Source organism: Camelus bactrianus, chromosome 3 (genome assembly GCF_048773025.1).
Source record: "Camelus bactrianus isolate YW-2024 breed Bactrian camel chromosome 3, ASM4877302v1, whole genome shotgun sequence".
In the NCBI taxonomy this organism is placed as follows: Eukaryota; Metazoa; Chordata; class Mammalia; order Artiodactyla; family Camelidae; genus Camelus; species Camelus bactrianus.
This window is the reverse complement of record NC_133541.1, coordinates 47,443,306-47,468,772: the sequence shown is the minus strand read 5'-3', so window position 1 is coordinate 47,468,772 and position 25,467 is coordinate 47,443,306. Positions and strand designations below refer to the sequence as shown.

The 25,467-nt window shown below is 39.7% G+C and overlaps 1 long non-coding RNA gene across 1 annotated transcript in view; it reads left to right on the top strand.

Moving 5' to 3' along the window:
- LOC141576314 (uncharacterized) overlaps positions 1 to 25,467 on the top strand; it is a 361,571-nt gene that overhangs the window by 332,506 nt on the left and 3,598 nt on the right. The window contains exon 5 of the long non-coding RNA XR_012504666.1: positions 51 to 100. This is a non-coding gene — a long non-coding RNA (uncharacterized LOC141576314). The remainder of the gene's footprint in view (positions 1 to 50; positions 101 to 25,467) is intronic.

The window sequence follows — 25,467 nt, the reverse complement described above, 5'->3', positions numbered from 1 at the left end:
ACCAAAAACTTTGTGTGACTCACTTTATTTCATCATTTGCTTTGTTGCAGTGATCTGGAGCTGAAGCTGCAGTATCTCAGTGGTCTGCCTGTGCTCCTGAGTGAGTATAAAACAAACAGGAATCGAAACGTCGTTCACTGAATGCGATAAAGTCGAAAGTGTGGGCAGCAGTTTTCACCCTGGTTAGCAGTACCTGGGGAGGCTTATAAAAAAATGCCAGTGCTTTTGAGAACTACTTGTATAGAACATTGGAGAGCTTGAAAGGATTCTGAGGAAGCATCATTTCTTCTGGGCAAACCACACCGTCCTGTAGAAATGTCTGCTGCACTGAGCTGATTGGTCCTCAAGCAAACAAATAGACTCACATACTCAACACTCTTCTGGGCAATCCAAAAAATAGTTCCAAAGCCAGGCAGGGGGACTGTCTTGAGAGCAGGGATATGCAGAATTCATCATGGGCAGAATCAACTCACCTTTCCCTCTAAAATCCCCCAACACCCCTCAGTCTTTGGAAGGCTTTCTTGGGAATGGAAAGCCAATGTCTTCTTTCTCCTGAGGCTGGAGATTGGGAATGAAACCTACTTATACATGGAATTACCTTAGCCTTTAAAAAATCTCCTTCTCTCTCTCCCTCTTTCCCCCTCCTCTCCCACCCACCTTTTTCTCTCTTTCTCCTCTCTTTTTTTGCCCGTCAGAGCCTTAGATGAATCAGGATGGCTCACAATTAACTAACACCTGTCAATTTCCTTTACCAGTTCACTCATCTGTCCCCCCTCCCTGGGATAACAGCATGGAAAAGTCTAATTAACTTCATTTTAGAGATGCGGCATTAAGGCTGTTACCTGCCCAACTTAGCAAGTTGGTGCTAAGTCCTGGTCACTACCCACAAATACCCCCAGGGCTTTTCAACAAATAAGCCACCCATTCAGGCTTGCTTGCCCCTCTGTTCTCCTGGGAGGTGATGTTACTGAGGTGAGTGGAAGTGGGCAAGCCTGGAGTGTGACTCACAAGAGGGGCGAGGGAGAATGGGGTTCTGCATCCTTCCGGCCTGAGCCACAGCTGCACCTGGAGGCCGGCCAGCAGCCTTGTGGAAGAGGGTGTGGTGAATGCTGAGGCAGAGAGAGAAGTGACTGGGGAAGTCCCAGGCCTGAGCGCCCGAGGGTGTGCCCAGCCCCGGGCCTGCTTTACAGACAGCCTGGTAACAGGCAGGAAGCCCAAAATTGCATGACCCTCACTCTTGTGTGTTTCCTTCATCCCTTCCTGGTTCCTCAGAGAGCTGACTGAGGACCACCTTAGAACGGTTAGGAGGATGGAGGCTTTTTCTCAGCCGCACAGGAGAGCTAACGGTAACACGTGGGCCTGGTGAGCCTCTTCTTTCCCCTCTCTCACTGTGTCTCCATCCCTTCTCCCATGTGCTGGCTGCTTCCAAGCATCCCCCCCTTCCAGTGGCCTCTGTTCTCCCCCTTGGTCTGATCTAGCCTTTCCGTAATACTGTGTGGCCAGAACACTTTCTGATAAAAGCGTCCCTTCTGGGTGAGGGAACCCGTGTGACTCATCCTCCTCCGTGAGTCTCGACTGCTCCCAGATAGTTTCTTTCTGTGACTCTTTCCTACCAATAGCGATCGTTTACTGGGAGTTTTCTGCATGCCAGGCACTGAGCTAGGTTCTTTATATAGTCCTCCCCCCCCCACCTTAATTCTCCTGACACCCCTACAGAACAAGCGTTACTATTGTACTCATTTTATACATGAAGAAACTGAGTCACAGAGAGGTTAAGTGAAAGTTGGTAGTGAATGTGTTATGTAAATGAAGGCTGGCTGTGATTCCCACTGAGGAGGTCCCAAGGGTAGGTGACCCCCAGATCCCTGGTGCGATCAAGCCCGAAACTGTGAGCTTTGGGTAGAAGGATGTCAGAAGAGAAACCAGTCTGCATTATCTGGTAGCAAGGTGAGCAGGGTATGGAGAACCGGGCGGTGCGTGAAGGAACACAAGACACACAGCTTTGGTCCTGAACATCATTTTCCCTAGGTGCTTCTCATTATCCTTTTTTTTTGCATTTTTTACTGAAGTATAGTTGACTTCCTTCATCTCCTCACCTGTAAAATGCAACAGTTGGGCTATATGACTTTTAAAAATATTTCCAGCCATGAGAGCCTGTAATGATACAAAAGTCATGTGTTTTAGGGTACAGAAGTTCCATTTGGCCCTAGACATCTGCTCCCCTTCTGTGTTTGTAAACATGGAGCCAAGCCTTCATGCCCTGGGGTGGCCCAGAGGCTTTGGCTGGACCTTCCCTGCCATCATGGGAGAATTCAGTTGCAGGGAGGAAAATTTTGCCTGCAGGGGTTTGCTAACATCCACATGCCCAACTAAATTCCTGTTCTGTTGTCCTGCAAACAGGGCTTGCTTCAAGCTCTTATCTCTGAGCTGCTTCTCTCTTTGCTGTGGTCTGTGCTGGGAAAACATGTACTGTATCCAAAGTCTTGAGAGCCGCCCTCTAACCAGGGATTTATAAAGTGTGGCCAAGTGGTATGTCCTATCTCCTGGAACCAGGGATCCTCTAGAAATGGAGATGGTATTGGAAAGAAGCTATGATGATGGGGAGAATATGGAAGGAGAGGCTGTGGAAAATATGGGGGTTACTTCTCTACCCAAAACTTTGCTCCAAATAGCCGGGAAGCTCTTGAACCTTGTGAGAATGTCATACCACTAATAAAACTGGGAGCTCAGACCAAGCACCTAGGGTCAATATCTTCCCATCATTACTTCAAAACCCTCTTTGAAGAAAAACAAAGATGACCAGAGGAAAACTAAGTGTTAAAAAGGGAAAAGGAAAAGACAGTTAGTTTGGAGAGACCACGTGCCTTTCCTCGTGTTCCTCACTCAGCTCAGACAGCACGGCTCCTGAGCTTGGGATCCCCACGGCAGTAAGGTGACTGTCTTTGATCCCAGCTAGAGGCCTGAGATCTAAGCTGGTGTCAGCTTGAATAAACTCAGCCTAGTCGTTATGCTGGTGATCCATTATTCTGGAGCCAGGAATGAAATGAGGAGTCTGTTGTCACTTTCCTTAAGCCCCACTGGTATAGCAGAGAATATATCCCAAACTGGAGACTGGATGATCAGGGTCCTTGGCCAAGCCCCAACATGTATTAGTGATGCAGTTCTGGCCATGTTGCTCAATCTCACGGATCTCTCATCTTTGAAGTGGAGATATTTAGACCTGTTCTTCCTTCCCTCATATAGGGTGGTTATGAGGGTTAATGGAGAGAATTAATATATCAGTGTCTTAAAGTTAGTGGCTTCCAAAAACAATAAATATTTATCATCTCACAGAGTTGCAATGGGCCAGGAATTTGGGGGCAGTTCGGCCTTGTGGCTCAGGTCTGAGGATGCTCATGAAGCTGCAGTCAAAGGAGCTGCAAGGGCGGCATCATCTGAAGGTCTGACTGGGGATGGAGGATCTGCTTCTCAGATGATGCGCTCACATGGCTGGCGAGCTGATGCCGGCTGTTGGCAGGAGGCCAAGAATCACTGGAGCCATTTGGTAAGCCGGCTCCTGCGGCTGTCATCAGATGTACTGTTCTATCTGAAAATTTTATTGTTGTAAGTTGGAACTACTTCTAGCTTAAGCGATGACCTTGGCTAAAATTCAGGCTTCCTCTCAGCCCAGCAGCTTTCTGTTCTATGAACTTTAGACTCCAAAATGCAGTTTTTTTTCCCCAAAGGCCATTTGAGTGAGCAGGGGTGGGTAGGGAGGTATTGCAGATGATAAGGAGAGAGCAGGCAGGGAAGCGTCACGGATGCTTAAAAAGGCAATGAGTGAGGATCGGTTGAGAGGCTTAGAAAAGCTTCAGGAGCCCTGAGCCAGCACTGCCTTGCTCAGCCCTCGTTCTGCCTGTTGTAAGACAGAAGAGGAACAGAGTCAACTTTAACCAATAGCTTCAAATTTCCACCCCAGCAGACCTTTAATCAGTCCTGCCAACAAAAAGCAAATACAAGCTCAACTTCCCGTGCTGCTTCCTGCTCAGCCTCTGTCAGGGGTCAGCCTTCACGGAAATGGTCAGAAAAGGGGCCAAAACAGAAAATATTAGGCTCAGCCACCTCCCTTCTGCTCTCAGCATTGCTTTTTTTTTTTTTTTTTTTTTTTTACAGTAGTGAAATATAATCAAACTTGCCCAAATTTCTCAAAGTTTTTTTCTTTTTCTTTCTGTCCCAATCAAAATTTTCTGAAACAAAAAAGAGAACCTGTATTTCTAGGTATGTATTTTATACTTAATAAATTCAATTTTATAGGCATTTATAAAATGCCTTGTGAAATCATTTTTCTTTGAAGCAAATTAGCTTGGAGTATATAAATAACCTATTGCATTTTATTAGCCTTTTTTAAAACTTTTTAAAATTGAAATATAGTCAGTTTATAATGTGTCAATCTCTGGTGTACAGCACAATGCTTCAGTCATACATACATATACATATATTCATTTTCATATCCTTTTTCACTGTAAGCTGTGACCAGATATCAAATATAGTTCCCTGTGCTATACAGTAGCCTTTTAAACTAAAATTTACTACGTGAATTTTTTTTTCCCCAGCAGAAGATACAAGAATTATGTACAACAAGAAGATCAAAACTTTAAATAGTGACGTTTAGACTCAGTGAAGGTTGCAGGGTTACCATAGTCTGGAAACTGACTTAGACTGATAATTGAATTTAATAAAACAGAAACATCTGCAAAAGATCTTAAGTAACTATGAAATCAAACTGCTAATGTAGTGTGTCATTTCTTGATTTATTTTTTAATTTTTAATGGAATAATTAAGTAATTCAGAAGGATAAACTTCGGTTTTAAAGATTTTTTTCCAGCTTTATTGAGATAGAATTGATACATAACATTGTGCAAATTTAAGGTGTACAGCGTGATATAGTTTGATATACGTATAGCAAAATGATTACTGCAGTAAGGTTAGTTAACACATCCATTACCTCACATAATTACCCTTTTTCCCCCTGTGGTAAGAACCTGTAAGATCTACCCCCTTATAATGCAATACAGTATGGTTAACTCTAGTCACCATGCTGTACATTACATCCCCAGAACTTACTCATCTTACAACTGGGAATTTGTACCCTTTGACCATCTTCACCCGTATCCCCCATTCACTTACCCCTGGCAACTTCCAATCTACTTTCTATTTCTATGAGTTTGGATAGATTCTACATATAAATGAGATCCCATTGGGTAACTTTTTAATTCTTTATGGTATCTGTCTGACTATACTGTTATTTATTCAACAAATTATTGTTCATTTAGATGAATTACAAGAAGGTGAATGTGAGGTCCACAGCCAATTGGTGTACGTCAACACCCAGTGCATTGCCCTTAGTGCCCTTAAAGTTAAGATCAGTCCCTTCTGACTTAACAGTGGTAAGCTGGAGCGGACACAAAAATCAACTGGCTGTGTTTTCATGTATTTCGCAAGTTGATTGTTACACACAGCTATTGTTTAAGAGTAAATGATACAATGTGTTTCTGGCAAGAATGCATAGAAGATACTGAGATGGCAACACATCCAATGAAATCATTCTGTAAGTGATGAAAAAAGTAAGTGATACAAACTTAAAATCAAATAACATAATTACAACTATAATTAAAAATTAAATCACATAAGCGTACAATAAAATGTACATTCCAAACTCATCACTTCCTAATTGTTTTACAACATCTTATTATCTGTGCTCTGGAGGGTATTTTTCATCTGTTGTATTCATATGGTGGCAATACTATGTATCAGTGTGCTCTTGTGTATCACTTCCCTGCTCCACATTCAGTGATGTGCCAGAGAGCTGATGGTTGGCCATTTTCCACCACAACCCTACTGGCCCACCCTTACCTCTAGCATCAATTTCTCTGAACTGATGGGAGAGGGAGGCGTGCGGAGGAGTTCTACTCAAGATGTATAGCCACTTACTTCCCAGAGATGCCTAGCCTTCTAATGCCTGTAATCATAGGCTGATCAGAATTTCCTTCCATCCTATCCTGTGTGCACAAATTTTTGCAGAAATTTTTCCAAAGTTCTAGGTATTGAGGGTGAGTGTACAGCTCAGTGGCAGAATGTGTGCTTAGCATGCACTAGGTCCTGGGTTCAATCCCCAGTAACTTCATTAAAAATAAATAAATAAATAAATCTAATTACACCCCCCCACACACAAAATTTAAAAAAAAAAAAAGTTTGAGGTATTGACAACTCCTCTGAGGTAAAGGCCAGAAAAGTTGGACTCCCAAAGATTCTTTGGTGTTATTTAGCTGAAATGTATCATTGAAATGTATCTTTGAGAGATGAAGTTAAAAAGCAAATATGAAAAAGAATATATGTATGCATATACATAACTGGGACATTGGGCTGTACACCAGAAATTGATACATTGTAACTGATGGTACTTCAATTTAGAAAAAAAAAAAAAAACTAGATAATTGCTAAAAAGAAAATTCTACCCAAAGCAAAAAAAAAAAAAGAGAGAGAAAATGAACCGTAACGAACTGAACTAGTATATCCCGTGGGAGAATGATGAACAGGATGGAGTGCCACATGAAGTTGGGTTCTAGACCGAGCTGACATCCAGATAAGAGAGTGCAGCGTCTGGTTCCCCATACCTTTGAGATGTGGCACTGCCGGCGATGTTACAAGGACTTCTTGAATAGTTGCATTAGCTTTTGTTTTGCATTAACTTTTATTACCCACGTGCCAAAATGAACATTACATAGCAAGAGAGATTTACCATGGAGCTTCTGGCCTGAAACAGTCCAGCATGTGAGTTTTGGTCTGCAACTTTGTTGGCCTTCCCTCTGAAGATCTTGCAGATGGGATTTACCAGGTTTGTTGAAGGGAGGGCAGCCTGAGGAGTGCTGGAAATGGAAACAGTGCACCATGAGCAGGATTTTAGAGCCAAACCACGGTACCCCCTTTCTAGAACAATATTTAGCTTCTGCCACAGGCTTAATAAGAAAGTACTATACAGGAAATATCTATGAAACAATTTTTGAACATCAAGAACATTGTGTAAGAGGCATTATCTTTTACAGAGTCCCCTCTGACAGATTCCTCTCCAGTATCAGGGCAAGGGAAATGTTTATCTCACAATGAACTAACGAGTTCCTCCTATTGGAGCATTAGGACTATGAAACCATTGTGTGCTCCTTTCTTTTTTGCCTGACCGATAGGAAGCTCCATTTTCCTTCAATTATTGGAAATTTCCTTAGGCATAATTTTATTTTCAATAACTTCTCCCTTCCTCTCCAACTTTACGACTTGCTTTGTATCTATTTTATATTGCTCTTTTTAAAAAACCTCGTCACACCTGTAATTAATAAAACATTATATTTTTATCAGAATAAATACATAAATAGAACAGACAACCATATGTGGATCAGTGACCTTAGTGTGCTGGATTATGAATAGTCCAAGGCTGTATACCTCAGATCCAATGTAAGTAAAACAACAAAAGATTTTCTGGAAGTCGGTAAAGGTATATAAATGTTATAAAATAAACATTCTAGAAGTTAAGTAAATACATTTCAAGTGGTCTACCATGTGTCCAGTCCCATGCTAAGACCTACAGTAAGCAAGAGTTATATAGTTCCTTGAGAACCTAATCTTATTGGCTAGGGAAGACTTACCGACAACCATCATTATTGGCTTCCATTTTATTAGATGGCAGCCATGTTCTAGGTGCATTTATACATTATCTTGTGTAAGCCTCACCTGGAGATGCCAATTCCATGGGTCATGGTTCCTATTAAATTGCTACCCAGGTGATTCTAATGTGCAACCCGGGCTGAAAATTCTAATTCAGAATAAAAGGAATAGGTGCAACGGCTTGGAGCTCACATTAGATGCCGAGGCAGAGCCAGGTAACACGCTACGCTGGCGTCTATCTGTGCTCTGGGAGGACAGAACTTGCCTGGAGCGGAGGGTGTGATGTCAGCTGTTAAAACCTCTTGCAGCATAGGAACCACAGATTCAGACATTCAGTTCTGGAGAGCTTGTAATAGAGACAGTGCCTATGACAGTACTTAACAAAAAACCTACATCTGAAAAGTGATTTATGAAAGAGGCGAGTGGCCTAGCCTTGACAGTACTAGGTCTCGTGAAGCCTGGGGAGGAGAGTTATGAGCTAAATGTTTCTTTTCCCCCAGATTCTTATGCTGAAGCCCTCCCCCCCTCCCCATGGTATTGGGAGATGAGGCCTTTGGGAGGTAATTAGCATTAGATGACGTAACACGGGTGGGGCCTCCTGATGGGAGTCACGCCCTGCTCAGAAGACACCTGAGCGCCTGCCCACCCCCAGCCGCGCGCGCAGGCGCAGAGACAAGGGCACGCGGGCCGACCTCCGCATCCCGCAAGCCGAGAGGAGGAGCCCGAGGGGGAAGCCTGCCTTCCCGGCTCCTGGATCTTGGACTTCCCAGCCTCCAAAATGGTGAGAAATGCATTTCTGTTTTTCTTTGTTTTTAAGCTCCGCGACGTGTGGTATTTCGTGATGGTAGTTTAAGCTAAGGCAAGGATCAGCGAGGACTAGGGCTGGTTTTTCTAAACTAGGTAACATTTTGATATCTCTGTGAAGCTTTGCCTAACGCCTGACTCAGGCCTCTTGAGGCTTAGCGTTCGTTCTCTCATATCGTGATGAATGGCAGTCGTTTTAGAGTTTGCCTTCACCAGCAGACTGAGCTCTTTGAGGGCAGCCAAAGAGCGTTATCACTGGACTTCAGAGGGACGCGTCATACCCTACACATACTAGGTGCTTAATAAAGTTTTGGCCGGTGAATCTGATAAGCCAGTGTCAGACATCTCGTCCTCGCTGGTCCCAGGAAACAGAGCTCTGTCAACCAAACGATTTAAAACCCCAAACCATGTGGCACAGGGAGTCTCTTAAAATGACAGTAAATATGAAATAAGGTAACCAGCATATTTTCTCCATTGTGATGAAATTATCACTATCATTTGGTTTGTGACAGCTTGGACTATAAATCATGGAGCTTTGACTCCGTAAGTAAATTGATTCCAATAGGTTAGTCATAGAACGTATGGTCTATTTCCCAGTCAAAGCCGTAATTCTAATGCACAGTCTTGGTGATGAATGGAGCTATCCTGTAACTTGGCTCTCCGTGTGATGAGTGGTGGTTGTTGGAGGTAGACTGCCCTGGTTTTGTATTAGAGGACAAACCTTTACACGTGTCAAGCCAGATACAGCCTTAGGATTTTTTATTTAAGAACAAGTTAAACCTGAGGTCATGCTTCAAACAGCTGTGATTGAGTGCTACGCAGAGCAGGGAATTTCTAAATTTCCTTCTGGAAACTAAATGCAGATAAGCATGTTGGTGGTTACTCATTTATTACCCTCCCCCCAAAAAGCATCTCAGCAGTTTTCTGTTGAGCTGGTTTATAACATCAATACCAAGCTGGAGGTAAAAAAAACAAAAACCAAATCAAAACAAAACCTATCTTTTGAGAAGATTATCAGAAGCTTGGGTGGTTAACAATAACTTGTTTCTGTTAACATTTAAAATAACACAAGATTCTTTTATTTTTTTTCCAGTTTTATTGAGATATGATTGACATACAGCAGTGTATATGTTTAAGGTACATAGTGTAATAATTTGAGTTATATTGTGAGATAATTAAATCAATAATTTAACATCCACCATCTTATATAGATACAAATATATATATATAAAAGAGCTCTTAGGACTTACTCTCTTAACAGCATTCAGATATACCACACAGTATTAACTATAGCCATCTTGTTTTATGTTACATTCCTAATATTTACTTTATCTTATAACTGGAAGTTTCTACCTTTTGACTGCCTTCATCCAATTCCCACCCCCACCCCTTTCTGGTAACCACAAATTTGATTTTTTTTTTTTTTGAGTTTTGCTTTTTGTTTTATTTTTTGTTTATTTAGATTCCACATATACGTGAGATCATACAAGGTTTGTCTCTGACTTATTTCACTTAGCATGATGCCCTCAAGTTTCATCCTTGTGACAAATGACAGGATTTCCTTCTTTCATATGGCTGAATAATATTCCATTGTGTATATGTGTGTGGGGTGTGTGTGTGTATACACACACACCATTACCCATACATTTTCTTATCTGTTCATCCATCAGTAGACACTTGGCTTGTTTCCATTGTCTTAGCTATGGTGGATAATGCTGCTGTGAAGGTGAGGGTGCTGATTTCTCTTTGGCACAGTGTTTTTGTTTTCTTTGGATGTATTCCCAGAAATAGGATTGCTGGCCCATATGGTAGTTCTATTTTTAATTTTTTGAGGAACTTCCATACTGTTTTCCATAGTGGCTGCACCAGTTTACATTCCCAACAACAATACACCAGGCTTCCCCTTTTGCCACATACTCCCCAGCATTTGTTTTATTTCTTATCTTTTCGATAATGGCCATTCTTTTTCCCCCCAGCTTGATCAAGATAGCATGGATATACATCACTGTGTACGTTTAAGGTGTACAGCATAATGGTCTGACTTATATATAATGTGAAATGATTACTGTAATAAGTTTAGTTAGTATCCATCATCTCATATAGACAAAATAAAAAGAAAATGCAAAAGAATTTTTCTTGTGATGAGAACTCTTAGGATTTACTCTCTTAACAACTTCCACTCATATAAAGCAGCTGACTGTAGTCGCCATGCTGTACATTAATCATCTTATTCATCTTATAACTGGATGTTTGTTCCTTTTGTTCCTTCCTCTAATTCTCTCTCTCTCCCCCCTTACCCCCTGGTAACCACAAATATAATCTTTTTCTATCACTTTGGTTTTTTTTCCCTTTTTTATTATTAGAATAAAAGTAAGACCATACAGGATTTGTCTCTGTCTGACTTATTTCACTTAGCATATTGCCCTCAAGGTCCATCCATGTTGTCATAAATGAAAGGATTTCCTTGTTTTTTATGACTGAATAATATTCCACTGTATATATACCACAACTTTTTTTATCCATTTATCCATCAGTGGACACTTAAGTGGTTTCTGTGTCTTGGCTGCTGTAAATAATGCTGCTGTGACATGGGGCTGCAGATTTCTCTTCCAGTTAGTGTTTTTATTTAGTTTGGATATATTCCCAGAAGTAGAATTGCTGGATCATATTGTAATTCTAGTTCTGACTTTTTGAGGATCCTTTATCCTGTTTTTCCATAATGGCTGTACCAGTTTATAATCCTAACAGCAGTGCACATCCTTGCCACGTTTGTTCTCCCTTTCCTTTTTGAGGATAGCCATCCTAATAGCTATGAAATGATACCTCATCTGGTTTTGACTTGCATTTCCCTGTTAACTAGTGATGTTGAGCATCTTTTTAGATACCTGTTGACCATTAATGTATCTTCTATGGAAAAAAAAATCTATTGAGGTCTTTTGCCTGTTTTTTAATTGGATTGTTTCTTTTGCTATTGAGTTACATGAGTTATTTATATATTTTAAATATTAACCCTTATAGATATATGGTTAGCAAATATTTTTCCCTTTCCATAGGCTGCTGTTCAGTTTGCTGATTGTTCTTTTGCTATGCAGAGGTATTTTAGTTTGATGAAGTCCCACTTACTTGTTTTTGATTTTGTTGCACTGTAGGTGTCATATCCAAAAAATCATTGCCAAGACCCATATCAAAGAGCTTTTTTCTTACATTTTTTCCTTAGGAGTTTCATGGTTTCAGGCCTTACAGTTAAGTCTTTAATCCAGATCAAGGTAATTTTGTGAGCGCTGTAAGACAGAGGTCTAGTTTCATTCTTTTACTTATGATTATTCCATTTCCCCAGCACTTATTGAAGAGAACATTTTTTCACCATTTAGTGTTCTTGGTTCCCTTGTTAAATATTAGTTGGCTTTATATGCTTGAGTCTATTTGGGGGCTCTTTATTCTGACCCATCTATATATTGTCTGTTTTTAAGTCAGTACCATACTGTTCTGGTTACTACAGTTTTACAGTAGAGCTGGAAATTGGGAAGCATAAAGTCTCTTGCTTTGTTCTCTCTCAGGATCGTTTTGGCTATTCAGGATCTTTTGTGGTTCCATATAAATTTAAAAATTGTTTTTTCTACTCCTCCAAAAATGTTATTGGAATATTGATAGGGATTGCATTCAATCTATAGATGGATTTTAGTATTCTTATAGTTCACAAACATGGGAGGCCTTTCCATTTACTTGTGTCTTTGATTTCTTTCATCAGTTTTCAGAGTAGAGATCTTTCACTACCTTGGTGAAGTTTATTCCTATATATTTTATTGTTTTTGATGCTATTTTAAATGAGATCATTTTCTTTATTTTAAATAATTCATTGTTGTGTATAGAAAAGCTACTGGTATTTGTATGTTAATTCTGTGTCCTTTATGTTGATACATTCTATATCTAGAAATTTCTATCATGAACAGGTGTCAAATTTTGTCAGATGCTTTTTTGTGTGTTGAGATGATGACAGGATTTTTTCTTCAATTTTATTAATTTATGCATAACAATGATATTTTTGTATGTTGAACCATTCTTGCAACCCATGTATAAATCCCACTTGATCATGACGAATGATTCTTTTAAGGTGCTGCTGAACTCAGTTTGTTAGTATTTCACTGAGACCTTTTGCATCTATATTCATCAGGAATATTAGTCTGTAGTTTTCTAGGTTTTTTTTTTTTTTTTTCTGGCTTTGGTTTCAGAGTAATGCTGGGCTTATAAAATGAGTTTGGGGCTGTTCCCTCCTCTTTGAGTTTTGGGGAGAGTTTGAGAAGAATTGACATTAATTCTTCTCTAAATGTTTGGTAAAAATCACTAGTGATGTCATCTGGTCCTGGGATTTTATTCATTGAGAGATTTTTTAAATTACTGATTCAATCTCCCTACTAGTACTTGGTCTACTCAGACTTTTATTTCTTCCTGATTCAATCTAGTTTGTCTGTTTCTAAGAATTTTTCCATTTCTTCTATGTTGTCCAGTTTCCTGATATATAGTTCTATATTTAGAAACAGATTCAACTTGAAATTATTGGAATTACTCTCACCAGAGCAGAGAGCTTGGTCTCCCAAGATGAAAAGGCAAATCTCATGATACTTTGGGAGCCCCTTGGGGAAGAATTGGTGGAGATTCTTGGAAGAGTGGAGGAATAAAGTCTTCTGACAGAAGAGTTTGAGCATTCATCGTAGCCTCTTATGATCCTTGGTATATCTATGATATTAGTTGTAATGTCTCCTTTTTCATTTATAGTTTTGTTGATTTGGGTCCTCTCTCTCTTTTGCTTAGTCTAGCTAAAGGTTTGCAATTTTATCTTCTCAAAGAACCAACTCTTAGTTGGTTTAATATTTTCTGTTCCTTTTCTGTGCTCTATTTCATTTATTTCTCTCTGGTCTTTATTATTTCCTTCCTTCTGCTGACTTTGGGCTCAGTTTATTCTTTTTTTAGTTGCTAAGTGCATAGAGTTAGATTATTTGGAATATTTTTTGCTTAATGTAGGCACTTTTGCTACAGACTTTCCTCTTAGAACTACTTTGGTGCATCCCATAAGTTTTGATATGTTGTCTTTTCGTTAGTCTCATGATCCTATTTTATTCTCTTTAATTTCTTCTTTGATTTATTGGTTGTTCAGGAGAGTGTTGTTTAATTTTTTTGTATTTGTGAATTTTCTGATTTTCCTCTTGTTATTGACTTGTAGTTTTATACCATTGTGGTCAGAGAAGACACTTGGTATAATTTCAGTCGTGGTGAATTTTGTGGCCTAACGTACAGTCTGTTCTAGAAAATGTTTGATGTGTGCTTGAGAAGAATGTGTATTCTGCTGCTGTTGGCTGGAATGTTCTGTGCAGTCTGTTAGGTCCATTTCATCTATAGTGTTGTTCAACTGGGCTGTTTCCTTATTGATTTCCTGACTGAATGATCCGTCCAGTGCTGAGAGTAGAGGTATTAGGGTCTTCAACTATGATTGTATTGCTGTTTATTTCTCCTTTAGTTTGGTTTAGCTCTATTAGTTTTTGCTTTATGTACTTAGATGCTCCAGTTTGGCCCATAAATACAGCTGTTGTATCTTCTTGATGTATTAACCCTTTTTCATGTTATAATGTGTTTCTTTGTCTCTCTCTCTCTTTTTTTTTTTTTTTTTTAACTATGTTTAGTTTAAAGTCTATTTTGTCTAATATAACTATCGGCTTTTTTGAGGGGGAGTTACCATTTGCATGGACTATCTTATTCCATCCCTTTACTCTCAGTAAACGTGTATCTTTAGAGCTAAAGTGAGTCTCCTGTAGGGAGGACATGGTTGGATTTGGTTTTTAAATCCACTCAGCCATTCTTTGTCTTTCAATGGGAGAATTTAATATGTTTATGTTTAAAGTAATTCTTGAAAAGTAAGGACTTACTATTGCCATTTTGCTAGTACAGTTGACCTTTGAACAACGTGGGTTTGAACTGTGTGGGTCCATTTGTAGGTGGATTTTTTTTTTTTTTTTTTAGTAGTAAATACTGCAGCACCACATGATCCATGGTTGGTTGAATCTGAGGACGTAGAACCACATACACAGAGGAACCACGTATATGGTGGGCTGACTCCAAGTTATAGCAGATTTTTGACTGTGGAGGGTTGACATCCCTAACCCCTGTGTTGTTCAAGGGTCACCCGTAGTTTTCTGGTTGGTAGATCCATTGTTCCTTGTTTATTACCCTGCTGTCTTTTTCTGTGTGTGGATGTCTTGTGGTAGCGGTATGCTTTGACTTCTTTATTGTGTTCTTTTGTGTAATTACAGAATTACAAGGTTTTTCCCTTGTGGTTACTATGAGGTACACATAAAATATCTTAAAGTAACAATGTTCTACTTTAAACTGATAACAACTTCAACAGAACTCATAAGCTGTGTACTTTTACTTCTCTGCCTCAGATTTTAGATTATCGTTGTTACTGTGTATATGTTTTTGATATTGTGTAACTAATAGCAGATTTTCATAGTTATGGTTATTTTCACTTCATTTTTAAAAATAACTTTCAGTTATTAGAGTGCTAAGTGAATTATGTACCACAATTACTGTATTGCATAATCTAATTATGACTATATATTTACCATTACCAATGAGATTTATGCTACCTTTTTATGTTTTTTATGATGTAAATTAGCATTCCTTTATCTGCTCGGAGAACTCCCTTTAGTATTTCTTGGAAGGCAGATCTGGTGGTAATGAACTCCCTCAGCTTTTGTTTAGAAAAGACTTTATTCCTCCTTTATTTCTGAGAGACACCTTCAGTGGGTATGGAATTCTTAATTGATAGTTATTTTCTTTCAATATGTTGAATATGTCACCCCATTTTCTCCTGGCCTGAAAAGTTTCTGTTGAGAACACTGTTGATAGTCTTATGGGGATTCCCTTGTATATAATTTCTCTCTTTTCTTTTGCTGCTCATAAAGTGCTTTCCTTGTCTTTGACTCTTGACAGTGTAATGTGTTTCAGTGTAGCTCTATGTAGATTCAACCTATGTGGGGCCTTTAGGGCCTTTGGGATCTGGATATCTGTATCTGGTTTGGGATCTTTTCAGCCATTATTGCTTTAGATGTGCTTCGTCCCTTTCACTTCCTCTTCTCCTTCTGGAATTCCCATAATGTGAATATTGCTTATTTTTATTGTGTCCCATAAGTCTTATAGGCTTTCTTCATTCTTTTTCCTTTTTTTGTCTTTTTGCTCCACTGACTTTTTAATTTTAGGTATCTTGTTTTCCAGGTCACTGATTCTTTCTTCTGTGGGGTTGTCTGGTTTTGAGCTCTCTATTGAATTATTCAGTTTACTGAATGTATACTTTAGCTCTAGGATGTCTGGTTTTTTGTTTTTTATGATTCTGTTTCTTTGTTGAACTTTGCGTTTTTGTCATGCAGTTTTCCTAATTTCATTTAGTTGTCTGTCTTTCTGTTCTTTGTTCACTAAGCTTAAGAGGATTATTCTGAGGTTTTTGACAGTTCATAGATTTCCATTTCTTTATGGTTAGTTATTAGAACTTTGTTAGTTTCCTTTGGTGGTGCCACATTTACCTGACTTTTTGTGGCCCATGATTCCTTGCATTGGTATCTGTGCATTTGAGTGTGTGGTCTGCTCTTCCAGACTTTGCAGGTTCACGCTGGCAGAGATAGTTCTTCACCAGTCAGTTCAGTTTGGGTTTCTGGTGGTTTGTCCTCTTACCATCCTTGGGCAGGCTGAGCCTACTATTGGGGTCTGTTTTGTGTGATGCAACTGTTGGAGCACTGAGGTCAGGGGTGGGGGTGTGCACTGGCTGAGAACGGCTGGATAGGACTGCTGACTTGGTTCCTTGCCCAGGTGAGGCTGCAGGATGGGCTCGACTGTTGCCTGGATTCTCTGGTTAGGTGTGCTAGATGGTGGGGACTGGGTACTATATACTCAGTAGTAGGTGGGACTCTGAGTTAGCTTCCCAGTGCTGGCAGGGCAGCAGGATGGGACCCAGAGCTTGCACAACTCATTGTCTGGGGACCTGAATCAGGCAACGGTGTGCACTGCATATTCTGGCTAGGTGAGGCCACCAGTTTTACTCTGCAGACAGGAAAAGCATGGGCTGTGCTCTCTGTTGAAGTTCCACTGTAAGCAGGGCTGTTGGATGGGCGCTGCAGCTCCGTGTGTGCTCTGGTTAGGTTCCCTGCTCAGGCGGGCTGAAGGCTGTGTTCAGCAGCGAGCAGGGCTATGAATTCATTTCCCTGCCTGGGCGCACTGAGGAAAGCAGCTCCAGTGCCACGAAGGCTCTTTGTTTGTGGTCTTGACTCAGGTATACCCGTGCCCCAAGTCCCCTAGCTGGACAGGGCCACTGGCTTCATCCTGGGGGCAGTCGGCTCTGTCTGCCTGCCTCTCAACTGGCATGTGGCTGGGTTATGCTGTTTCTGGGTGTTCTCACCAGCCCTTCCCGTCCGATGAGGCTGGGGGCCATGTCCTGCAGTCCTGTCTGTCAGGTGGGGCTATGACTCAGCTCTTCTGCCTGGGCGTGGGCAGGCCAGGCTCCAGGGCCAGCAAAACTCCTCCTCTGGGGCCTTTAATCAGATAGACCTGAACCTTGCCAAGTATCCTAGGCAGACTGGGCCATTGACCTGGTTCTACGGATGAGCAAGGCTGCTGCTTGGGACAACTACTGAAGCACGGGTGCTTCGGCCTTCCTCCCTTGTCCTAGGATTCTCTCAGTTGTGTCTTGTCTGGGAATCGTTGTTCATTGCTCCTCTTGTGAGGGGGAGTGAAGTCAGGACTGACCTATGTCACTTACCAATAATAGCCATTCTGAGGTGATTCCTCATTGTGGTTTTGGTTTTCATTTCCCTGATGATTAGTGATATTGAGCACCTTTTCATGTACCTGTTGGCCATTCAAATATCTTCTTTAAAAAAATGTCTATTAGATCCTTTGCTCATTTTTAAATTGGATTATTTGTGGGATTTTTTTGCTATTAAGTTGTATGAGTTTTTTTAAAAATGTATTTTGGTTATTAACCCCTTGTCAGATATGTGGTTTACAAATATACTTTCTCTCATCCTGTTGGTTGTCTTTTCTTTTTTTAGAGAGGTTTTTTAAATACCTTTATTGTGGTATGGTTCCTGTACAGTAAACTACACATTTCAGATGTACACTGTGATGAATTTTGATAGATGTATACACCAATGAAAGCACCACCACAATCAAGGTAGCTAGCATTTCTCTCACTCCCCAGGAGGTGCAGTTTTCAAATTCCCAATTTACCCCTTCCCACCCCCTTTACCCTCTGATAACCATAAGTTTGCTCTCTATGTCTATGAGTCTGTTTCTGTTTTGTAGGTAAGTTCATTTGTTCTTTTTTTTAGATTCCACATATAAGCAATATCGTGTGGCATTTTTCTTTCTTTCTGGCTTATTTCACTTAGAATGATGATCTCCAGGTTCATCCATGTTGCTGAAAATGGCATTATTTTATTCTTTTTTATGACATTGTGTGTGTGTGTGTGTGTGTGTGTGTGTGTGTGTGTGTGTGTGTATGTACACACATACATACATACACACCACAACTTCTTTATCCAGTCATCTGTTGATGGACATTTGGGTCATTTTCATGTCTTGACTATTGTAAATAGTGCTTCTATGAACATTGGGGTGCATGTGTCTTTTTGAATTATAATATATTGTTCTCTGGGTTTATGCCCAGCAGTGGGATTGCTGGATCACATGGTAAGTCTATTTTTAGTTTAAGAAACCTCCATACTGTCCTCCACAGTGGCTTCACCAATCTACACTCCCACCAACAATATAGAAGGGTTCCTTTTTCTCCACACCCTCTCCAGCATTTATTGTTTCAAGATTTTTTAATGATGACCATTCTGGCTGATGTGCGGTGATATCTCATTGTAGTTTTGATTTGCATTTCTCTAACAATTAGTGATGTTGAGCATCTTATGTGCTTGTTGGCCATCTGTCTTCTTTGGAGATATGTCTATTTAGGCCTTCTGACCATTTTTTAATTGGGTTGCTTATTTTTTAGATATTAAGGTGTATGAGCTGTTTGTATATTTTGGAAATTAGTCCCTTGTCAGTCACATCATTTGCAAATATTTTCTCCCATTCTGTTGGTTGTCTTTTCATTTTGTTGATGATATCCTTAGCTGTGCAAAAGCTTTTAAGTTTAATTAGATCCCATTTGTTTATTTTTGCTTTTATTTTCATTACTTTAGGAACTGGTTCAAAAAAAATACTGCTGTGATTTATGTCCAAGAGCATTCTGCCTATGTTTTCCTCTAGGAGTTTAATAGTATCTGGTCTTACATTTAAGTCTTTAATCCATTTTGAGTCGATTTTTGTATATGGTGTTAGGGAATGTTTTAATTTCAGTCTTTTACAGGTAGCTGTCCAGTTTTCCCAGCACTGCTTATTGAAGAGACTGTCTTTTCCTCATTGTATAGTCTTGCCTCCTTTGTCATAGATTAATTGACCATAAATGTGTGAGTTTATTTCTGGACTTTCTATCCTGTTCCGTTTACCTATGTGTCTGTTTTTGTGCCAGTACCATACTGTTTTGATTACTGTAGCTTTGTAGTATAGTCTGAAGTCAGGGAGAGTGAATCCCTGAGCTCCATTCTTCTTTTTCAAGATTGTTTTGGCTATTCTTTTGTGTTTCCATACAAATTTTAACATTTTTTTTCCCAACTCTGTGAGAAATGTGAGGTAATTTGATAGGGATTATACTGAATCTGTATATTGCCTTGGGTAGTATGGCTACTTGAACAGTATTGATTCTTCCAATCCAAGAACACTGTATATCTTTCCATTTGCTTATGTGGTCTTCAATTTGTTTCATCAGTGTCTTAAAGTTTTTGGAGTACAGGTCTGTTACCTCCTTGGGTAGGTTTATTTGTAGGTATTTTATTCTTTTTGGTGCAATGATAAGTGGTATTGTTTCCTTAATTTGTTTTTTGGCAATTTTGTTGTTAGTGTATAGAAGTACAACTGATTTCTGTATATTAATTTTGCATCCCGCAACCTTACCATATTCATTGTTTTGTTCTGCTAGTTTTCTGGTCACTTCTTTAGGGTTTTCTATGTATAGTATCATGTCATCTGTAAATAGTGACAGTTTTACTTCATTGCCTATTTGGATTCCTTTTATTTCTTTTTCTTCTCTGATTGCTATGGCTAGGAATTCCAAAACTATGCTGAATAAAGTGGTGAGAGTGGGCATCCTTGACTTATTCCTGATCTTAGAGGGAATGCTTTCAGCTTTTCCCCATTAAGCATGATGTTAGCTATGGGTTTGTCATATATGGCCTTTATTATGTTGAGGCATGTTCCATCTATGCCCACTTTCTGGAGTGTTTTTTACCATAAATGGATGTTGAATTTTATCAAAAGGTTTTTCTGCATCTATTTAGATGATCATATGATTTTTACTCTTTAATTTGTTAATGTGGTGCATCACATTGATTAATTTGCTTATATTGAAAAATCCCTGCACCCCTGGGATAAATCCCATTTGATCATGGTGTATGATCCTTTTAATGCATTTTTTGGAGTCAGTTTGCTGGTATTTTGTTGAGGATTTTTGCATCTATATACATAAGTGATATTGGCCTGCAATTTTCTCTTTTTTGTGTGACATCTTTGTCTGGTTTTGGAATCAGGGTGATGATGGCCTCATAGAATGAATATGGAAGTGTTCCTTCTCCTGCAGTTTTTTAGAATAGTTTCAGAAGGATAGATGTTAACTCGTCTCTAAATGTTTGGTAGAAATCACCTGTGGAGCCATCTGGTCCTGGACTTTTGTTTGTTAGTTTTTAAATTACTGATTCAATTTCAGTACTGGTAATTGGTCTATTCATATTGTCTATTTCTTCCTGGTTCAGTCTTGGCAAATTGTACCTTTCTAAGAAATTGTCCATTTCTTATCTGTTGTCCTTTTTGTTGGCATATAGTTGCTTGTAGGAGCCTCTTATGATCCATTGTATTTCTGTGGTGTCAGTTGTAGCTTTCCCTTCATTTCTGATTTTATTAATTTGGGCCCTCTCCCTTTTTTTCTTGATGAGTCTAACTAAAGATTTATCAATTTTGTTTCTCTTTTCAAAGAACCAGCTTTTAGTTTGATCTTTATTGTTTTTGTAGTCTCTGTTTCATTTATTTCTGCTCTAATCTTTATGATTTCTTTTCTTCTAGTAACTTTGGGATTTATTTGTTCTCATTTCTCTAACTGCTTGAGGTTTAGGTTGAGTACTTGAGATTTTTCTTGTTTCCTGAGGTAGGCTTGTATTGCTATAAAATTCCCTCTGAGAACTGCTTTTGCTGCGTACAGAGGTTTTGGATCATTCTGTTTTCATTTTCATTTGTCTCAAAGTATTTTTTTATTTCCTCTTTTGATTTCTTCAGTGGTCCATTGGTTGTTTAGTAACATATTGTTTACCCTCCACATGTTTGCAGTTTTTGCAGTGTTTTTCTTGTAGTTGATTTCTAACCTTACAGCATTGTGGTTGGAAAAGATCCTCGGTATGATTTCAATTTTTTTTAAATTTACTGAGGCTAGCTTTGTGGGCCAGAATGTGATTGATTCTGGATAGAGTTCCATGTGTACTTGAGAAGAATGTGTATTCTGTTCCTTTCAGATGGAATGCCCTATAGATCAGTCAAGTCCATCTGGCCTGATGTGTTATTTAGGGCCTGTATTTCCTTATTGATTTTTGACTGGATGACCTGTCCATTGGTGTAAATAGGTTGTTAAGTTCCCAGACTATTACTGCATTATGGTTGATTTCTCTTTTTATGTCTGTTCACAATTGCCTTATATATTGAGGTGCTCCTATGTTGGGTGCATATATATTTGCAATTGTTATATCCTCTTCTTGGATTGATCCCTTGAGAATTATGCAGTGTCCTTCTTTGTCTCTTGTAACAGTATTTTAAGATCTATTTTGTCTGATATAAGTATTGCTACTCCAGCTTTGTTTTGGTTTCCGTTTGCATGGAATCTTTTTCCATTCCCTTACTTTCAGCCTGCATGTGTCTTTAGCTCTGAAGTGGGTCTCTTGTAGACATCATATATATGGGTCTTATTTTTGTATCCAATTAATTAAAATACTAGAAGTACTATTTCAACAACGTAGTGAACTTAAGTAGTGGTTCTTAGATTTTAGTATGCATTAAAATCACTCAGGAGAACTTGAGACAGATTTCTGGGTCCCACCCTCAGTTATTGAGTCAGGGGTGGGACCCTTGAATAGGCCCTCCTAACAGGTTTCCAAGTGCTGCTGGTGATAAAGCTCTTAGTCTGAGGACCACACTTTGGGAACCACTGGTCTAAAGCAAACTCATGCCATTTTCTGCCATTCATTATTGGTCACTTATGTAACTGTCCACCAGTTGAGAGCCATGTGGTTAGGTTCCCCAGCAGGAAGAGCAACCAGTGAACTTTTCTCTGAGCTAGTGCATTTTCCAGGACTAGCTTAGGGGTGAGAGCTCTGGATGGAGTCAGACCATCTAGGTGCACTGTTCTGTACTCTAGTTGCTGTATGATTAAATAGATAATAATCACTTGGTATATCAATCAGAGACCAATCAGGAAAAAGGAAATGACTCTAGCTCTTAAAGAAAGGACTGAGTAAAGAGGACTGGTTACTCAGTTGATGGAAGTGGAAACCAAACAAGGGGTGGTGAGAGAAACCAGAGGTTTAGCAACAGCAGAAAGCTGTTACCACCCCTTAAGCTAGAGTAAAAATGGGAGGTGGTAATGTTGGCTTCTACTGAGAGAGGGACCAGAGTGGGGCTGCTCAGACCCCAAAGAGAGGGTCTGTCTGGCAAGAGCTGGAGCCATAGGGGAGACTCACTACCCAGAAGCCAGAGGGCAAGAGACTCTGGGAGTAGGGTTCTCTGGGATACAGAACAGAGCAGGGGAAAAGCAGGAAACGAATCTCGAGTTACTGTCAGACTTGGTATGTTAGTCATTGTTGCCATGACCGTAATGACTTATGAGCCCCTCTCATCTCCATCACTAGACCATGTCTACATGTTAAGTGAGTGTAATATACATGCAAAATGGCCTCATTGTAAACTCATCTGGCCATCAAAAACAAAGAGGCAAGTTATCTCAGATTAAGACGGTTTATATATATGGACTTGATGCTACAGTGGCAAACCAGAATCTGGAGTGAAGCTTCGTTCCCCATCTAAAGCCCCATGTTACACCTCTGCCTGATGCCTAGTGCCTGTGTCCCTGCACTGTAGCTCTTCAAAATATGCAGACTGTAGAACAGAGACAAAAGCAGACACCTTCAGAAACCATAGTTTGTGAAGAACGATTCTGAAGGTTTGGGAATTGATGATGAAGGAGAGGGATGGAGGAACAGAGGACACTACATTTTCTTAGAGCATGAACATGCCCTGAAATGACATCCCCTAGAGCTTTCTTTTCCTCATTAAGGATATAGTGAAATTAGGTAAATGACATTGAACCATCACTCATGTGACCACTCTTAAGTGTTTTTCTCACTTTACAAAAATGAGATGAAGTGAAAGGCGGTGAGTGGGGACCAGTGAAACAGAAGCAACATTTATCAACCAAAAGAGCAAGAGGGCAGTTGAAAAAATATTTCTTAGGTGATCATTGAAATTTCAAACCATAACTTAAGTTTCAAAACAACCTTTATTCTGTTTGAAGACCTAATACAATGCATTAAAGCAACTTAAAACAAGACATAGCTCCACTGAATCTATAGCTTGAACAAAATGTCAAGGAGGCACAGTCCCCCCGCCCTCCCCCCCCAGGTGCCTTGTAAAGGCAAAATTACAGCTGACCATGACATCCTCCCTCTCGTCAAAAGACCAACTTTATTTGAACAATGTCATAGAAACAGATTTGTAAAAACATCGAACAGATCATAGCTTTAAAAAATACACACATATAAATGAGTTTTTTTGTTTGTTTTGCTTTTTTTTTTTTAATAGCAGCATCCGGGCAGCTAATGCTATCTCATGGTGACAAGTTCAGTATTAAGTTGGATAGTGTTTCCAATGAACCCAATTCTGTTCCCCTCTTGACTCATACATAATACTAGTAATTTATATAACTAGATTTAAAAAAAAACAAAACAAGAATTTGGCATTTTGGAACTTTGTCCCATGTGAGGCATTGTGCTTTAAACTGCCCCTTTCTTAAATGACCTTGAACTCAAATTTCAGGGTCTGCTTTCTAACTGACTTGGATACCATGCATAGCAAAAGCACAGTTGTTAGAACCAGCAGAATTTTTCTCCTAATAAGGAACATCAGTAGGACTTCCAAAACACATGACTAGTTCATAACCAGCTACGTGACAAAGCAGTGGGTTCCCCACAGTGACAGCTCACATCAACACATTTTGACTTGACACACTGAAAGTAAGGATTTCCAAGTTCAGCGAGTCATGAGACCAGCTCCTCCAGGAGTCACTTTTAAACAGAAAAAAGCCAAAGAATTATGAACTTCTCACGTCACTTGCAAACAACTTTCACCTTTATAAGACAAAGCAACTTCAAAGGGAAAAAACAACCCACACACAGATACAAGAATTGTACTAGATATTGGCTTCTTATGTACTTGAACTCAACGACTGTGGATCTGTTTGGCTGAAAGATGTACTGGAAACACAGTCCATGCGCATATACACATATATACATATACCAAGGGCCAAGAGGTTGTCTGATGTGGCAAACAAAAGCTTTCGCCTTTGCACATGGTTCTGATTTTTCTGTCATATGACATTAGGTCCCAATATCCTGCTAATACAGCCCTATCACAGCCTCTCTGCAGCTTAGCTTCCGGCTTTTATCTTGAGGATGCTACACTGGGTGGAGAAAATCACTGCATGGATATAAGCACGGATCAGGAATGCCTCTGCTGTATTCATTCATAAGCCACTGAGACAATGTTGTTAGGAGATGAATGACGGGACTCAGAGAGCCCTGCTGGTCCAGCGTCTACAAGGACACATGTGGTGGGCATGCTATACACAATCAAAAAGGCATCTGGCAGAGGTGCAACGTCGTAGGTAAGGTGTAACTCACTGTGATCTGAAACAATGAATCCTGCCTTTCTGGTCAAGGAAAAGTCTATTGCATTTCTGCTCGTGAGATGCAAAAATAAGGCAAGTGCCTAAATCCCACACCACCTTGTGAAGAGTGTTGAAGCAAAAACATGAACAAGACTGTAGCTTTTCAATGAAATATTCCATCTCAGATCTCATATTTTAGAAATTAAATGAAAGTTACATAACAGCATAGATGGATGTGGTACCAAAAAAAAAAAAAAACACCTAGTTTATAAACTACTACCCACTAATTGTTGGACTGCTGTGTGACGTGGAAGGATAGTTTGACAGCAGACTCAGAGACTAAAACCAGGGAAATCATCAGTTGTCTGGAGATGAGAGGGAGCTGGTCAGATCAGTATGGTCAAGTTTGAGGGCTGACAGTCTGGCTGTGAGACTGACTATTGCTTTCGATATGAGTAGCTTCATGTAAAAAGAAAAAAAAAAAACATTCTGCAGTTGATTAAGTCAGCTGCTAGATGGATTCTTTTAAAAGCATTTTAAAAGGAGCAACATTAAAAAAGAAAACAAACCCCCTCACCCTGGTATGTGAAAGAGAAATGAAGCTGTGGTGAATCTCATGTTGAGCAAGGAAAACTGAAGTTGTAAGATTCCATTTGCATCTCCCAGGGTGGTGACCGTGATGATAATTCCCTTTACTCTTCCCAACTCAGGTACAATTCCCACTGAACTGAAAAGCGTTTGCGTATGTAAATCAGGGAGAGAGACCTCGAGCTCTTGCCTTAAGTTGGAAAGAATTTTCTAACCCCCTCCTTTGCCCCAACAGTGAAGTACAACACATACAGTTATTTGGATGCGTGAGGACTGTTAGGATTCTTACAATGGCCATGACTTGAACAAGTTCC